The sequence below is a fragment of the Notechis scutatus genome, chromosome 5 (genome assembly GCF_049901735.1).
Source record: "Notechis scutatus isolate UNSWTSFEM ecotype Mainland chromosome 5, rNotScu1.2, whole genome shotgun sequence".
NCBI lineage: Eukaryota > Metazoa > Chordata > Lepidosauria > Squamata > Elapidae > Notechis > Notechis scutatus.
The window spans coordinates 114,462,395-114,478,365 of NC_142013.1; the positions used below are offsets into that span (position 1 = coordinate 114,462,395).

General features: G+C 44.1%; 2 protein-coding genes across 2 annotated transcripts in view; one reads left to right on the forward strand and one right to left on the reverse strand.

Moving 5' to 3' along the window:
• Positions 1-15,971, reverse strand: part of ATOH8 (atonal bHLH transcription factor 8) — a 249,058-nt gene that overhangs the window by 150,061 nt on the left and 83,026 nt on the right. The gene's annotated exons all lie outside the window — the stretch shown is intronic.
• The window catches only part of ST3GAL5 (ST3 beta-galactoside alpha-2,3-sialyltransferase 5), a 42,536-nt gene continuing 28,503 nt past the window's right edge, over positions 1,939-15,971 (forward strand). Inside the window, exon 1 of the mRNA XM_087967603.1 lies at positions 1,939-2,142. The gene's annotated coding sequence lies outside the window, so the exon portion shown is untranslated. The remainder of the gene's footprint in view (positions 2,143-15,971) is intronic.

A 15,971-nucleotide genomic window follows, 5' to 3' on the forward strand; every position in this document is an offset into this window, starting at 1 on the left:
CCCCACGGACATGGGATTCACATGACAACTGACTGCAACTGGTGACTAGTTGCAGTGTCCCGGCGGGGTGTGTGTGTGTGTCCTGTGATCCCCTTTTGCGGCTCAGACTCACTTAACGACCGCCGGGGTTACTAACTTAACAGCCGCCATGAAAAACAAATCACCAGAAAGGTCATAAAAGGGGAGCAAAGACTTATATCACCCATTTCTCACTTAGCAACAGAAATCCTGGGCTCAAAGGTGGCCCTAAAGTGGTATAATGTCCAGGTTTAGAGACTTTCATTTTTACAGCTCCGGTGGCCTAGAGGTGGAGATCTCGCCTCACAATCAGGAGGTTGAGAGTTCGATCCCTGGTAGAGGCTGATATTTGGAATAGACTCTCCTGCTCAAGCAGGGGGGTTGGACTAGATGACCTCCAAGGTCCCTTCCAACTCTGCTGTTCTATGTTATTCTATCGTCTCTATCAGGGGTCTCTCCAACCTTGGCAACTTTAAGGCTTGTGGGCTTCAACTCCAAAGCTGGCTGAGGAACACTGGAAGTTGAAGTCCACAAGTCTTAAAGCTGCCAAGGTTGGAGACCCCTGTTCTATATATATAAAAGCAAAATGCCCCTCATGCATCATGACAAAATCTCCAGAACCGTAAAACCTACAAACTTGAAACTGGGCACCTATGTTCCTCTTGACTTCTAGGGCTCACTAAGAAAGGATTTTTCGAAATGACCATCAGAGCATTTAGAGTATTTCCTATATTATTATAATTATTATAATTATTACAATTACAATTACAATTATAATTATTATTATTAACATACCCTGATGCTGAGGAGTTCTACTCTCCCTCCCCACCTGAAAAGGAATCTCTTCCAAATGCAAAACACAAGCAGAGGAGTTTCAGTTTCAGTTTCACAGCAGCAAGCAGCTTTAGTCTAGATCTAGAACAGTTGAGCTAAGCCACGCCCAGGCTCCTTGCTGTCTCCTTCTTGCTCACACAGTCAATACTCTTTCAGTTTCCAAACAGCCCTCAGCTTTCCCACACACTGACAGGACGGTAACCAGATGAATACCGATGGACGCTGGCAAGCAGAGGCACAATTTTTTACCCCCTTATTTTCCTCCCTAAAAACTAAGCCCGACCACATAGTTTCGTAGCGAAGCACAAGTATCCAGCTAGTAAAAAGATCAAAATGGAAAAAATTAAAAGCATTTCTGAAGGATGTGAATCAAAGATAGATTCTTTTGTATTCTTTCAAAGGATTTTATGTATCAAAAGCGGGTTGGACTGGATGACCTGGAGAGTCCCATATTTGCAAACGGTTATGTTTAAATGCTTGTCCGAGTTGGAAGACCTACAAGAAACCACAACATGTTTTTTTTTTCCTGCCCAGCTGCCCAGCTACAAGTGTCTCGTTCAGCTTGGTTAAACTTTCCTGTCTCGATAGACTGCCCAAACCGCAAATATGCTTTCAAAAGGAAATAAACTATCAATTGTATTGTTTAAAGGAAGTCCTTCGCTTTTCTGACTGTGACTCACCTGAGAAGGGTTTGGGAATCCCCGCCTTTTGCAAAAGTATCATAAAGGTTCCTCTTTGTTGACTTTTATCTCGTCCTGAAAATTTGTGACGAATTGAGGCTCACCTTCTGGAGCTCGTTCTATAGAACAGGGGTCTCCAACCTTGGCCACTTTAAGCCTGGAGGACTTCAACTCCCAGAATTCCCCAGCCAGCAAAGCTGGCTGGGAATTCTGGGAGTTAATCCCCAGGCTTAAAGTGGCCAAGAATGAGATACAAGGGCAATTTAAAACAAAAAACAAAAACAAAAACCAGGCACCGGGTGGCGCCAAAGAGCAAGGCAGGCCCCGTGTCCCGCGGCCGCCCTCCAGCGTCCCCCTTGGGCATTGCAGCCGGCGCTTGAAAACCAACAAGCCTCTCTTTCCCGAAGCCAGAGAGAGCGGAGGAAGGGCTTGCTTCTCTACCTCTTTCTAACTCTCTGATCCCGACGGCCCCGCCTCCTCCTTTCGCCGCTGACCATTGGCTGACCAGCACGTCCCTCCCACCTCCAGGAGGAGGGGGGGAGGCTTTGCTGCAGCGCTTCTCAGCCTCCGCCTGAGACCGAACCGGTGAGTTCGCCGGCCTGATGCGCAGGTGGGAGGGAGCGGTCGCTAAGCAATGGGAGGGAAGGGTGGGGGGCGGGGAGGGGAGCGAAGGAGGGGGTCCTCTGCGTGGAGCATCTCGCGCGGGGGCCCGTGGATCCCTCTCCTGCGCTGCTCTTGCAACGTCTGAGCGTCCTTTGGATGGGGGAGTTATAAAGGTTGGTGCGCGATTTGCAGCGGGGCTCCTGGCCAGTTTTGCAAAATTGCGGGTTTGTGTGTGTGTGTGTGTGTGTGTGTGTCCTGGGGAAGGGGGGGGGACGACGACGACGCCTTTTGCAAAAGAGCAGGGTCCCCACCCCGGTTGCGAAAAGTCTTGCACGGTGCCCAAAAATAATCCTGCGCGGTGCCAAAAATCCGCCTTTGACTAAGCGTTGCAAAATGGGGCGACGTCTTGCAAAGTTTTTTTTTTGGGGGCGGTGGGGGTAGGGTTATTTTTTTGGGGGGGGGTATAGAATGGGGAGGTCGATTTGCGCCCCTGCCCGATGCGCGGGATTCTTATTGGCCTCTTTTCACTGCTGTGGAAGAATTCCGCTGGTGGGTTGTGGCTGGGGAGTGTAGGCTTTGTAGTCCATGGAGGGCTGTGGCTTATCCCTGAAGGGTTTTGTCCTAAGCCTGGGGGGTGTGTGTGTGAGATAGAGAGAGAGAGAGAGCTGGGTTAGGTTTTCTGGATGATCAGGAAAGGCTTGGAGAGGAACAAGCTTTTTTTCCTTCCCTGCTCCCAAGGGAAATTAAAATTAATTAAACTAAATAAAAAACTAAAATTTATTTTCATTTTCTAGCTCCTCGGTAAAATAAAAAAACGCCTTTTCCTTCCGAAACCTTCCCGACCATCCAGAACATTAAAATAAACTTTAAAATGGAGTTCTTTGAAAGGGCTGTGGGAGGGGAGAAGCTGCATCAAAAAGGAAACATTGTGAGTTGTTACTGGGGATTGTTGGGTTTGTTTGTGGTGGTATTGGCAAGCTGGAAGTTGCAGTGGCAACAGTGTTAGGAACACATCCTTTTTCTCTGATTTTTTTCCCCACAATAATTCTTGGGCTTAATAATCAACCAATCAATCAATTCTTTATTGTCCAAGTGTGTTTGGATACACAAGGAATTTGTCTTGGTGCAAATTCTCTCAGTGTACATAAAAGAAAAGATACATTTGTCAAGAGTCAAGAATCATCAGGTGCAACACTTAATAATAGTCATAGGGTACAAGAAGCAATCAAATCGTATGAGGAAATAGTTCATATAAATCATTAGGATACAAGCGACAAAGTTACAGTTATACAGTCACAAGTGGGAGAGGGTGATAAGGAGTGATGAGAAGATAAATAATAATAGTAGTGCAGACTTTGTAAATAGTTGGACAGTGTTGAGGAAATTACTTGTTTAGCAGAGTGATGGTTTGCGGGAAAAAACTTCTTGTGTCTAGTTGTTCTGGGGTGCAGTGTTCTATAACGCCATTTTGAGGGAAGGAGTTGGAACAATTTATGTCCAGGATGTGAGGGGTGTGTAGATATGTTCACAGCCCTCATTTTGACTCATACAGGATACAGGTCCTCCAGGGTAGCAATGCTTTTTTTCTGCAGTCCTAATTACTCTCTGAAGTCTGTGTTTGTCCTGTTGGGTTGCAGAACCAAACCAGACAGTGATAGAGGTGCAGATGACAGATTCAATAATTTAAGAGGACATAGCAGTTGCCAGTTGATGGTACCTGTGAGTCTCTGAGAAACTCATTTTTTTGGAAATCTGACTTTTGAACCAGGATGGCAGATGAGTAAGGAATACATCACGCCAACAAGAGAAAATTCAGAATAGAAACTTCAGAATTTGGCAGAAGTTACCTGATTTCATGAAGACATTCATTGATCTCTTCCACCACGCCCTGAATTATGAAATAATTATTTTGAAATGCTTGGTGATGTTGCAAAGTTTGTGTATCACTGTATTATTTTGGCTGTTGCTATATTATTTTGTAATAGATTCAATTAAAATGTGCAATGGTGCATGGCGCAGGCATTCGGTTTTTCAAAAATTCCGCTTATCTTTTATGGACATCATTCTGAGGTTGTAAACTTGGTTTTAATTTATTTGGGGGGAATCAGTATTGTTAAAAGCAGCACTCAAGCACAAGTGGCGCAGGAAACTTTGTCTGGGCTCTTTCTCGAGGAGCGCTCGACAGTTTGCAGATTGCTTGGCCACCTTTAGTGGAGAGAAGCAGCTGGAGTCACTCTTGTCTCTTGAGAGCCCGGCCAAAGTTTTCCACGCTGCTTCTGCAAGTGCTCTTCTCAAGAGACGATTTTGCAGGTAGCTTGGCTGAACTCCTGTCCTTGGGAGTCAAATTGCTGAAGGGCAGCGGCATGGGAAACTTCCGCTGGGCTCCTGGTGCACTTTCCATCCATCTCCACCGCCACATTACCTCATCCTGCCCGGCGAGGGCTGCGCTGCTTTTTGCACATTGCACCACCTGCAAATTTGCACATTACAGGTGCCACTCTCTATGGCAGAGATTTCCAACCTCACCACAGGCTGGTCCCATATTCCAGAGCTGTCGTAGTCACAGGACTGGCGCTTTGGTCATCCTGGAGCTGCTCATCCATGGCAGTCTTGTCACTACGGCAGCTGTGAAATATGGGACCGACTTTCCCACCAACGTCAGCAAGCCACCGTCAGTCAAAATTCATATTAGTGATCTGCGGGATTTAAAATTGTGAGTTTTGTGGTCCCTGAGGTCCAAAAGGTTAGCGACCCCTGCTCTCACCCTATCTGTTATACTTTTCTTTTAACCACATACATGCTTCAAAACTTCATTAACCGTCACTTTCCATAAACATATATAACGTTCAGTTCCTCATTTCCAACGGTTTCATTCTTTTTGTTTTGAACGTATCCATCCACCTGTACATTTTGCAAAAAATATGTTTTACCATTAGCAATGGCTCCACGGGATTACAAATAGCTCCGGTACATTTTGAAAGCATCCAGATGAAAACTTTGGTTCGTATCTCTTTCTTCTGGGACCTGCCATCATCCATAGGACTTATTGAATCTAATTGATCAATAAGCTATATTTTTGATTCCCACAATAGATAAAGGTACTTAGAGATAGATAGATAGATAGATAGATAGATAGATAGATAGATAGATAGATAGATAGATAGATGATAGATAGATAGATAGTGGATGTATAGATGATGGATGGATAAATCGATAGATAATGGATGGATGGATAGATGATGGATGGATGGATAGATAATGGATAGATGATGGATAGATAGATAATGGATAGATAGATAGATAATGGATGGATAGATAATGGATGGATAGATGATGGATAGATAGATAGAAAATGGATAGATAGATAATGGATGGATAAATAATGGATGGATAAATCGATAGATAGATAGATAGATAGATAGATAGATAGATAGATAGATAGATAGATAGATAGATGATAGATAGATAGATTCTGCATTCTACACAGACACACACACACCTTCCTCTAACTTTTCTGCATATCTTTTATCTTAGGCTGTTGAATGGATAGAGAGTTCAACTAACAGAATAACAGAGTTGGAAGGCACCTTGGAGGTCTTCTAGCCCCACCCCACCCCCCTTGTTCAAGCAGGAGACCCTATACCCGTGATGGCAAACTTACGGCACACGTGCCGGAAGTGGCATGCAGAGCCACTTTTGCTGGCATGTGAGAGGTCGCCTGGAAAAGCCCTCCTGCGCATGAGTGGGTGCCGCCCACCCAACAGCTGATTGTCGGGTATCTGGCGCGCATGCGCAGGGGGGCGTGGCTCCCCCGTGCACATTGCCTTCTGGGTGCTGGCTTGCGAGCGCACACGCAGTTTTCGGCACAGGAGCCCAAAAAGGTTAGCCACCCCTGCCCTGTGTCATTTCAGGCAAAATGGCTGCCTCGTTCATTCATTCTATGCCTTAAACTCCCCCCCCCCCCGATCCCCCTCAGATAATGAGGTTCCACGGCTAAATTACTGGTAGTCTTCGACTTACAACCATTCATTTAGTGAATGTTCAACTTTTTTCAAGCTTTTTGGCCTTAAGCCTGGGAAGACTCTACGGCAGGGGTGGGATTCAAATTTTGTAACAACTGGTTGGGTGGGCGTGGCTAGTGGGCGTGGCCATGGGACTGGGTGGGCGTGGCTTTTTTGCAGCAAGCCCCTCCTGGGGGGGGTGGCGCGTTTTTGCTCCCAGAAGTCTCTGAGGCTCAAGAAGGAAAAAAAAACTGAGCATGGGGAGGCAGCTGAGTTCTTCTCTGCCTGACGCCTGTCTTGCAGGGTGGGAATGCAGTTAATAAAAATAATAATCGAAACCAAGGAAGCAACTGTTGTGTGTTTATGCCAGCCAGCCTCTTTCAACAATGACAACCTCAGACAAATGATTTCCAATTTTCCCCAAGGATTCGTTAGCCTTGCACCCGCGGCTCTCAGCCTCTCTTAGTGTCCTGCCCCTGGTGCAGACTGACTCCGAGGAAGAGGAGGAACAGCCAGACAGGGAGTGGGAGTGCGGCTCCGGAGGTTGTGGAGGAGGCTGGGGAAGGGCAAAGGCCGGCTGAGCAGTCAGAAGAAAAACCAGGCCCATCCCTTCTCCATCCTAGGGCACACAGGGAGGAGAGGATCAGGGAGAGACATGGTCTACTTGGGAGGAGAAGGCCAAGTAGAGTTTGGACCTGCGTGCTAACAGACGCTGGAGACCAATTAGTGTTTTATTCCTAAAGAAGGTTTATCTTGGTTGGCGTTCTTCCAACGGGCTGTCCCTGGTAATCTTCCTGAAGTTGGCAATTATCTATCCTGGTCTGTCGTGGAACTTCATTCAGTGCGGTTTGTTTTGGGGTTTTGCTTCGTTATCGGCTCTTTGGATTTGAACTGTGTTTCTTCCCTGTGAAATGTTATTTTGAAAATAGTTTACTCCTCCACTGTGAACCATGAAACAGGGAAGCCAAGTTGGAGGCATTAAAGGACTTTTAGTTACGTTTTGGTTTTGGTTATATTTCTGATAGACTCTGGGTCATCAAAGGAGCCTCCGGGGGGGGGGGGGCATTTTTGCTCCCATGAAGCTTCCATGGGGCCCAGGTAGGCAAAAGAATGGAGGTGTGTGTGGGGAGATGCGTAAGTAAGCGAGAGTAATCTTGGCACAGCTGATCGTAGGAAGGGGGAAAAAGATGTCAGGCATGCACGCAATGTTGCGTGTGCACGATAAGGACTGACAGGGAGGGGCAGGCGGAGAGGGACGGGGGCAGCCAGGGGCACAATTTGCCGGTTCTCTGAACTGCGCAGAATCATAACAACCGGTTCTATAGAACCGGTCCGAATCGGTAGAATCCCACCGCTGCTCTACAGGTAGTCCTTGTCTTAACAACCACAACTGAGCCCAACATTTCTGTGGCTAGGCAAGGCAATTATTAAGTGAATTTTGTCCCATTTCATGACCTTCCTTGCCACCGTTGTTAAGTGAATCGCTGCAGCTGTTCAGTTAGCGACACAGTCATTAAGCAAGTCCAGCTTCCTCCGTCATGAGGAAGCGGCCAAGCGGATGAATTTCCATCCCCTGGCCATGGGGATGTTACAACGGTCGTAAGTGTGGAAAAACAGACCTAAGTCACTTTTTCTAGTGCTGTTGTAACTTTGAACGGTCACTAAGCAGAGGGTTGTAAACCGAGAATTACCTAAACACCTTGAATGGCTGGAGCCAAACACCGTCAAATAAAACAATGCCTCCCCTGCTAGAAAAATATAATTCTGGTTTCTGCTGGCTCAGAGGAAGGAGGAGACAACTCTGCCGGCTACCTAGGAAGAGTGACCAATAGTTGTGAACCAGAAGGAAAGAGGCAGGATATAAAACCTCCACCTGGGAGTAACAGCTCAGTAGCTGGGATGGCAAACCTCAGGTGACGTATCTTCTGTTTTTCTCCGTGTCTGTATTGACTTTTGTCAGGTTCCTGTTGTGAATATTGGAGGTGGAGACGCTTTGAGAGCTGCAGGCAACGAAGTTTTATTTTAGTGTATGCCGTTTAGCGAATATTCAAAATGACAATAAAGTTATTTTATCTATCTGTCTGTCTGTCTATCATCTATTCATTCATCTATTTATCTCTATGTATCTACGTATCTATGTATCTGTATCTATGTATCTCTCTCTCTCTCTCTCTCTGTCTGTCTCTGTCTCTCTCTCTATCCATCCATCCATCTCTGTCTTTCTATCTATCTCTGCCTACCTCCCTACCGCCCTATCTATTTATCTCTGTCTGTCTGTCTGCCTACCTACCTACCTACCTACCTACCATATTTCCCCCCAAAATAAGATACAGTCTTATTTTCTTTTGGGCTTGAAAATAAGCACTCAGGCTTATTTTTGGGGAAGTCTTTTTTTTAAAAAGTGCAATAAACTTGTTATTCTATTCTATTTTCTATTTCTGATGGAGAAACGTGCTTGGGAATATTATTATTATTATCCTGAGGTTTTCCTTCACTTTTTTTTCTGTTCAACAAGTTGGTCTTGCAAGATCCAGCCTGGATGAGTCACTAAGGTTGGTCTTCACTGCTGGTCAGGCTGGACTGATGTTTGAAAGTGTTATTCCTGGGTTTAAATTTTTTCCCCTTTTTTCCCCCTAGCTCTTGTAGAGAGTAGGAGATTTATTCTTCACAAGAATAAATCTCAAGCGGAGCGTAATAAAAATGAAAGCTTGCAGAAAAAAATTACTAGTGACAAGAGGGAATATATAGAGGTGAAGCACCAATAATTGGTTAAAGGGTTTTTCAGAAAGCAGCTGTAGGGCTTTGAAAGAGGCAGATGAGTTACCTATTAGTAGCGTTATTGTTGTGATTCCATTGCACCGTCAGCCAGATGTTTAGATGTGATTTGGCACTGTTCTCCGCCTGTCGAGTCCTTCCCAAGGTGCTAAAGGTATGCGCTGCAGGATGTACGTTGTTCTGAATAAAGCTTCTTTTTTGCCATTGGCTGATAGTGTTCAAGGGATGCTCCAGGGGTTTTGGGGTTGCACCCAAAGGCTCCTATCACTGTGGGTACCACCTTTGCTGTTGTGGTTCGCTGGCAGCCTGTGCAGATGGCAGCGGAATCAGACAGTGAGGATGAAAAGGAACCAGTCAGGGAGTCTGGGAAGGACTTGGACGAGGGTCCTGCATCTGATGCAGAGATGGGGCCAGGACCCCCTGGGAGGGGGGTGCTGACTCTGGAGCTTCCGGAGCCTACCAGCAGTGAGGCAGAGGAACAAGGGGAGCCTGCTCTCAGTGCACACATGCACAGAGCTGCTAGAAGGCGAGAGCAGCTGAGACCAAAGGGGAGTCTCGGGAGTAAGGCTTGGAGGTGATTAGGTATAAAGGAGGTGCAAAGGTAGAGAAACCTTTGCAGGAAGCAATGTTGTTCGCTCTGTTAGGATTAAACCTTGAAGCTCTGTGTGGACTTTGTACCTCGGTTGGTTGTTTATAGTTAATTTGGCACTTTAGTTGTTGGCAGCAATTCAAAGGAGAGAAAGGTGGGTGCTTATCTCGAGGGACTGTTTGGGACTCATTACTGGCTGAGAATGCACATAATTCCCAGCTGTTGAAATAAACCAAGGGTAGTTTGGACTAAGTGTGTGCTTAATTATGGTCTCGGGAAGCCTGGGTCAGAACATTTGCTTTCGTTTGCCATGGCTGTTCTATTTCTAGAGGTGGTCCTCGATGTACAACCACAATGGAGCCCCAACATTCCCTTTAATGCTTGTGTCCAGCAACATCGTAAAATAGGGAAAAACCTCCCTTAACAAACACTTTTGTTAGTAACAGAAACTTTGGGCCGAATTGTTGTAAGTCAAGGACTATCTGAATACTGTCATTCAGTTCAGCGATGGAAAGAGATAGGATCATTTAAATGCGCTGAAATATCACCTTCTCCCAGGGGTGGGATTGTACCGGTTTGGACCGGTTCTATAGAACCGGTTGTTACGATTGGGTGCAGTGCAGAGAAGCTGGCCCCGCCCCCCACCTCCCCGCCCAGTCAGTCCTTATCGCGCATGCCCGACATCGCTGACTGCGTTCTCCCTCACCCAGTCACTCCTTAAGGTATTTCTTTTTTCCTCCCTCCCAACAATCAGCTGTGCTGGGATTCTCTTCTCTGTCTTACTGCTTCACCCAGGAGGACAAAAACACAGAGCACGGGGGGGGGGGTTGCTGCAAAAAAGATGGAGGACAATGAGGAGGCCCCACCCAGTCACATGGCCACTCCCACCTAGCCATGCTCAGCTAGCCACGCCCACAGAACCGGTAGTAAAAATATTTGCACCCCACCCCTGCCTTCTACTTCTTTTGTATTTTTTTTAAATAAAGTTTTATTGAGTTTTAACAAAACAAATAAAACATCTTATTTGAGTACAGCATTGTTCCAGGTTATCACATTTCCATACGGACACAATTTCATATACATATTCATCTTATGTATTCAACTTCATATCTTATTACTCTTTTTCCAACTTCTCACTATTTCTCCCTTTACTTTTCTTAATTTTCTTTTATGGTTATCTCATTTTCTTCTTATTTAATTGTATTTCTTTTACCTAAATTTCTATATCTTTTTATTCATTATACTTATACTTTTGTCTGTCTTGTTTACAATTTCATATGTTCTCTTCCAACATTCTTAAAAAGCAAAAATCCCCCTATGATTGCCAATCGGAGTACACCTTTAAGTCTTATTGTTATTATCATATGAAATCTCTTTAAACATTAAATTTGTACATTCTAAAATTATAACATTCAAATTTCTAATATCTATTTTATATCATGTAAATCTCATCATTCAATCTCTGCTTGGTACTTCCCCTTGAAAATGTAAAAAGAAAAATTCTAAAAGCATAGCAAAAACAATATATACCTGAACAGAAACACCTGAACAGAACATGCCTCCAGCCAATCAGAACATGGCCAACCCCCCCCAACCAATAAGAACACAGCCAAAACCCCACCCAATCAAGTCACACCCCCACTATCAGTTAAAAGGAAGAAGCAGCTGCAAGCTCACATCACTCTGAGAAGCACAGAGCCAAAGACACAAGCCTGAAGATGATGAATGAGACTTCATCGAAACGTTGCCTAGATACTTCCAATCTTACACGGGAGAAAACCCAAATAACCAAAGATACACACACACACACACACACACACACACACACACAAACATTAGTAAGCAAAATAGTTATTCAAATTGATTCTAGTACTGGTATGAGCTTTATAAACCTTTTTCATTTCTTTTTAATATATATCAATCTTTGAGAACAATTGAAATGTTTTCCTCCGTTCTTCATTATTACGTTAATTATTAATAAACATACCGTTGTATAGTCATACAGTTTTATCTTGTAAGTTATTTACTATTAATAAGTAAAATAATTATTCAAATTCATTCTAGTAACTGTATAAATTTCCTTATATATTTTTCACATTTCTTTTCAATATTTAATCAATCTTTAGAAACAATTACAATGTTTCCCTCCCTTCTTTATTATTTCATTAATTATAAATAAATATACCATTACATAACAATACAGTTTTATCTCATAGATTATTTACTTATTCCATTTCTAACTCATTACTGTATTCTACTGTCACAACACTATCTTTTGTACCTTTGCAGAATCCTCACTTTTAACTTAATTTAGCCATTGTCTCTGTGTTTTCTAGCTGAGCAAATACCTTTAATCCAAGTACGTTTCCCCTTTTTCTTTATTTCCTGCTTTTGTCCCTCATAAGTTCTTTCCCTTTCTATCTTCCCCCCTTTTTCTCATCCCCTTTTTATACCCTTCTCTCTCTAATTTTCCCTTCTGCAGTTTTCTTTTCTGCTTCTCCTTGCTGTTATACTTTTTTTTCAGACTATTTTTCTTTTTGGCTGTTCCCTTTGATCTCAAACTTTTAACTCCTTTCCCCCTTTTTACCACACTTTGCATTATTTGATCATTGAAAATGGCTTCTTCTTTGTCCCGCTCTTCTTTCTTCTTGCTCTTGAAGCTTTTCCTTTTGCTTTTCATAGTTCAGGATCTCCATTTCAAAAAATTCAAATACGAAGCCAAAGGATCTTCCTCCCCTTTCTGCATCTTCTTTCTGTTTTTTAAGACTCAATTCCTCCAGGAGTGATGGCATTTTAAACACTTTTGAACAACCACCCGATTGACTTTAAGTAAAAACAAAAAAAGAAAGAAAAAACCAATGCCAAAAACTTTTTTTTTTAAAATCACCAAATGATCCCAGACTGTTCCTTCTTGTTTCTTTCCTTTACTTTTCCTTTCCGTGGGTTACTGTATCTTTTAATAAGATTTCAGTTACAATGTATCCTCAGGAGTCTTTTCAAAGTTTCACTGTTAATCCTCTTTATTTTTCCAGGTGGCAGTCCATTTTTTCATTATTCCAAGTTCCACCCTTTTGCCTCCACTCTTCTCCTTTTTAGGGCTTTAAAAATGACCACAAAAAAATATTTATTCTCCTTTTGACACTTAAATTTCAACTTAAAGTTGCCTATTAGTGTCAAAATAGATTAACATAAATTCCTTTCCGTACCATTTGCAATTGTCAATATTAAGGTAAAAAAAAGAGTTTTTAACCTCCTTTTCTCTCTCCATCGCCGCTTACAAATCTTCTTTCAGAAGTATCCCTCTAAGTACTTTTAGATTCAGGGTACCTTGCTTAGATGTTCTCTGTTGTTTAGCCCGGTCTGTCCTGCTTTCCTCTTTGTCTTCCTCCTGCACAATCTTATCCAGTCAGGTTCTTCTTTGAGGTGGCCATTTCTGACCAATGCTGCAACCGCCTTCAGGAAGGGGAGTTTAGACCAGCCAAGGAGGAGAGATGCGGCTCCCCTCCCCTCGGCTAGCAATCTCCCCCCTCTTCACCACCTCTACGGGGTGGCTTCAGCCCCGAATCCAAAGGATCAGGGTGCTCCAGAGGCGAGCACAGATCGAAACCACGCACAATCGCGGATTTCAGTCTGTCGCTGAAGAAACCCAAACTGGAAGTCCTACTTCTTTTGTATCATGGGGTTTTGGTAATAAGGAAATATTTTAGCTTTATTAAAATTATTAACTTTAATTAAGAGCATAAATTGGGCAAGGGTGTTCATTGTTGAGGTTTGAAATATCTTTTTTTTTCCTGAGGTAGGATAGGATAGGATAGGATAGGATAGGACAGGATAGGACAGGACAGAATAGATATTGGAAAGAATAGAATAGTAGAATGGAATGGAATTCTTTATTGGCCAAGTGTGATTGGACATACAAGGAATTTGTCTTGGTGTAAATACTCTCAGTGTTTAGATAAGAAGGAAATCATAAATTCTCTGTGTGGTCATCTTTTTGTTCCTGTTAATGTGCTTATTGTTTTTAATGTTTGGCTAAATTTAATGCTAAAACTACTTTTGTGGGCCAGTGCATCTTTGCTTCTTTTTATTAATTTATATTATACAAAAAATGCAAAAGCAAATAGGAGGAAAAATAGGGAAGGGAAAAATGAAAAAGAAAGAAAAGGCATTGACTTTCGACTCCCTTTGGTGCACTAGAATTGAAGCAGGACCAATTACGGCATATAAAATATGGACATTATAGTAATCTAGGTCATAGGTTAGAACTAACTTACAGGTCACATTTACTTCTGTATTTTGTTTGTTGCGAAATTAAGGAAGTTATATTTTAAGGAAGTAAAGCTCTGCTTCTCTTGCAACTAAGGATGGGGATGGAAAATTACTGTTGGTGTAAGATAACAGAATAAGCAAGAAAACAAAATTATCATATCCTCTTTTGTGTTCCTGCCGTAACACAGGATATTGCATTTATCTGTCCTAAGATGCGTGTATAATCAGTTGACCGTAATTTGTGAAAGTGTTAAAGGTAAACGCCCAGACCTATGATGAGGTCATTCTGGGTATGAAGAAACCACCCCAGATGCAGCTGGGGGTTCAGAATCTGTCATGCTCTAATGCTCTGAACGTGTTGCGCAATAAACCTGATTTCCTCCACCTTTTCCGTGGTCTTGAGTCCTGTCTTCGACATATGACTTGCTGCTACATTTAATGGCACCCCAGATGGGACTGAAGGGGCCCTGAGGCCCTCTGGAGTGGTCCATCCCGATTGCCAGAGTATCGGTGAGTTGTGGGGAACATCCCAGGCGCCATCGGACCTTTGAATCCGAGGGACTTCCTTAGACCTCTGTTCCCTGGCATCGGCGATCAGCACCTCCAAGAACCACTGCTGAAGGGTAAGAGGAACAGGACTGGGGGCTGGCCAGCTGTGAAGAAGGAAGACGCCTGCAGGCAAGTATTGCACTGGGAAAATAATCCCTCCCTATAAGCAGGGACGGAGGAGAGGACTGATCACCCTCTCTTAAAAGGTAAGGTGGGTGGAATTGTCAGGCCTGATTGTGAAGAAAGACTACTGCAGTTCCCATTGGTGACTGTGAGTGTCCAGCACCGTGGGTCAGTAGAAAGCGAGTGGCGCCCGCAGTTCCCATCGGAGACCGTGTGCATCCGGCTCCCTGGGTCGGGTGTGTGTGGATGTGACTCCTTGGTGTGTCCGGAGAAGGAGAGACCCCCTACTCTCCTCTTCAACCCTTTCCCTCAAACTGTCTTGTCTGGTTAAGTGGGTGGCTCATGGGTGGTAAGGAAAGCACTCCTGTCACTCCCTTGGAGGTTATGTTAAAACATTTCAAAGAGGCATACCAATCACAAGATTACGGTTATAAGTGGAGTAGACTAAAATTGCGAAAGTTTTGTGAGACAGAGTGGCCCACATTTGGGTTTGGGTGGCCCACTATAGGTACATTTGACATCCCCACTGCAGTACAGGTGCACCGCTTGGTCTTCCACCCTACTCTAGGACATCCAGATCAGGCACCATACATTGACGTGTGGCTGGACCGATTGAATCACCCCCCACCTTGGTTACGAGTACTAAAAATGCGTCGGTGTAAGGCTCTATTGTCACGAAAGGTTACACTGAAAACCTGCGCAAAACCGTGCAGGTGTTACCCAGTTGTCCTGAGGAAGCGCCACACCCCCCCACCATATGTGCCACCAGGAGGGTTTGTTGATGGAGGGGGAGATGAAGAATCATCAGGGGTCTCTGGGTTCATGGCCCAGCTGGACCAATGGTCCCCATATGTAAAGAAGACAGATCGATCAGCCCAGGCTGACCCTCCCCAGCGGGCATCCTCTACACCAGTGGAAAAATGGCCTGACCCTATTTCTACTGAGAGGTCCCGACAATCTCTGAGTCTGGAACCGGGGGAGGGGACTTCATCTGGAACTGAGCCAGTTGCTGCCAGGACTCGAGCAAAAACAGAAAAAGCCTCTCTAACAGCTCCTCTGAGGCAGGTAGATCAACTGGCCATTAACCCTAGGAACCCCTCTGAGTCAGTCACACTCTCATTATTCCAGCATGTACCTTTCACTTCCTCAGACCTGTTAAATTGGAAGTTACATTACGGCCCATTCAGCGAAAAACCCATGGAAGTGGCAGACTTAGTGAAGACAATAATGGATGCCCATAATCCCAATTGGCTAGATGTCCAACAACTCATGGGGACATTGTTCAGCCCCGAGGAAAGGGAGAAAATTAGGAATGCAATCAGTGAAATATTAAAACCTGATGTTACACTGAATCATTCTTTAATTCAGGGTCCCCAACCACCGGTCCGCAGACCGGTATCGGTCAGGAACAAGTCCCTACCGGGCCGCTGGCTTGCTGGGCGCCGCCATCTTTTTTGATGAAAGCGTGTGTTAGGGATAACATTGTTTTACCCTAACTGTTTTGGGTAAAGATAATAAAATGATGAATCA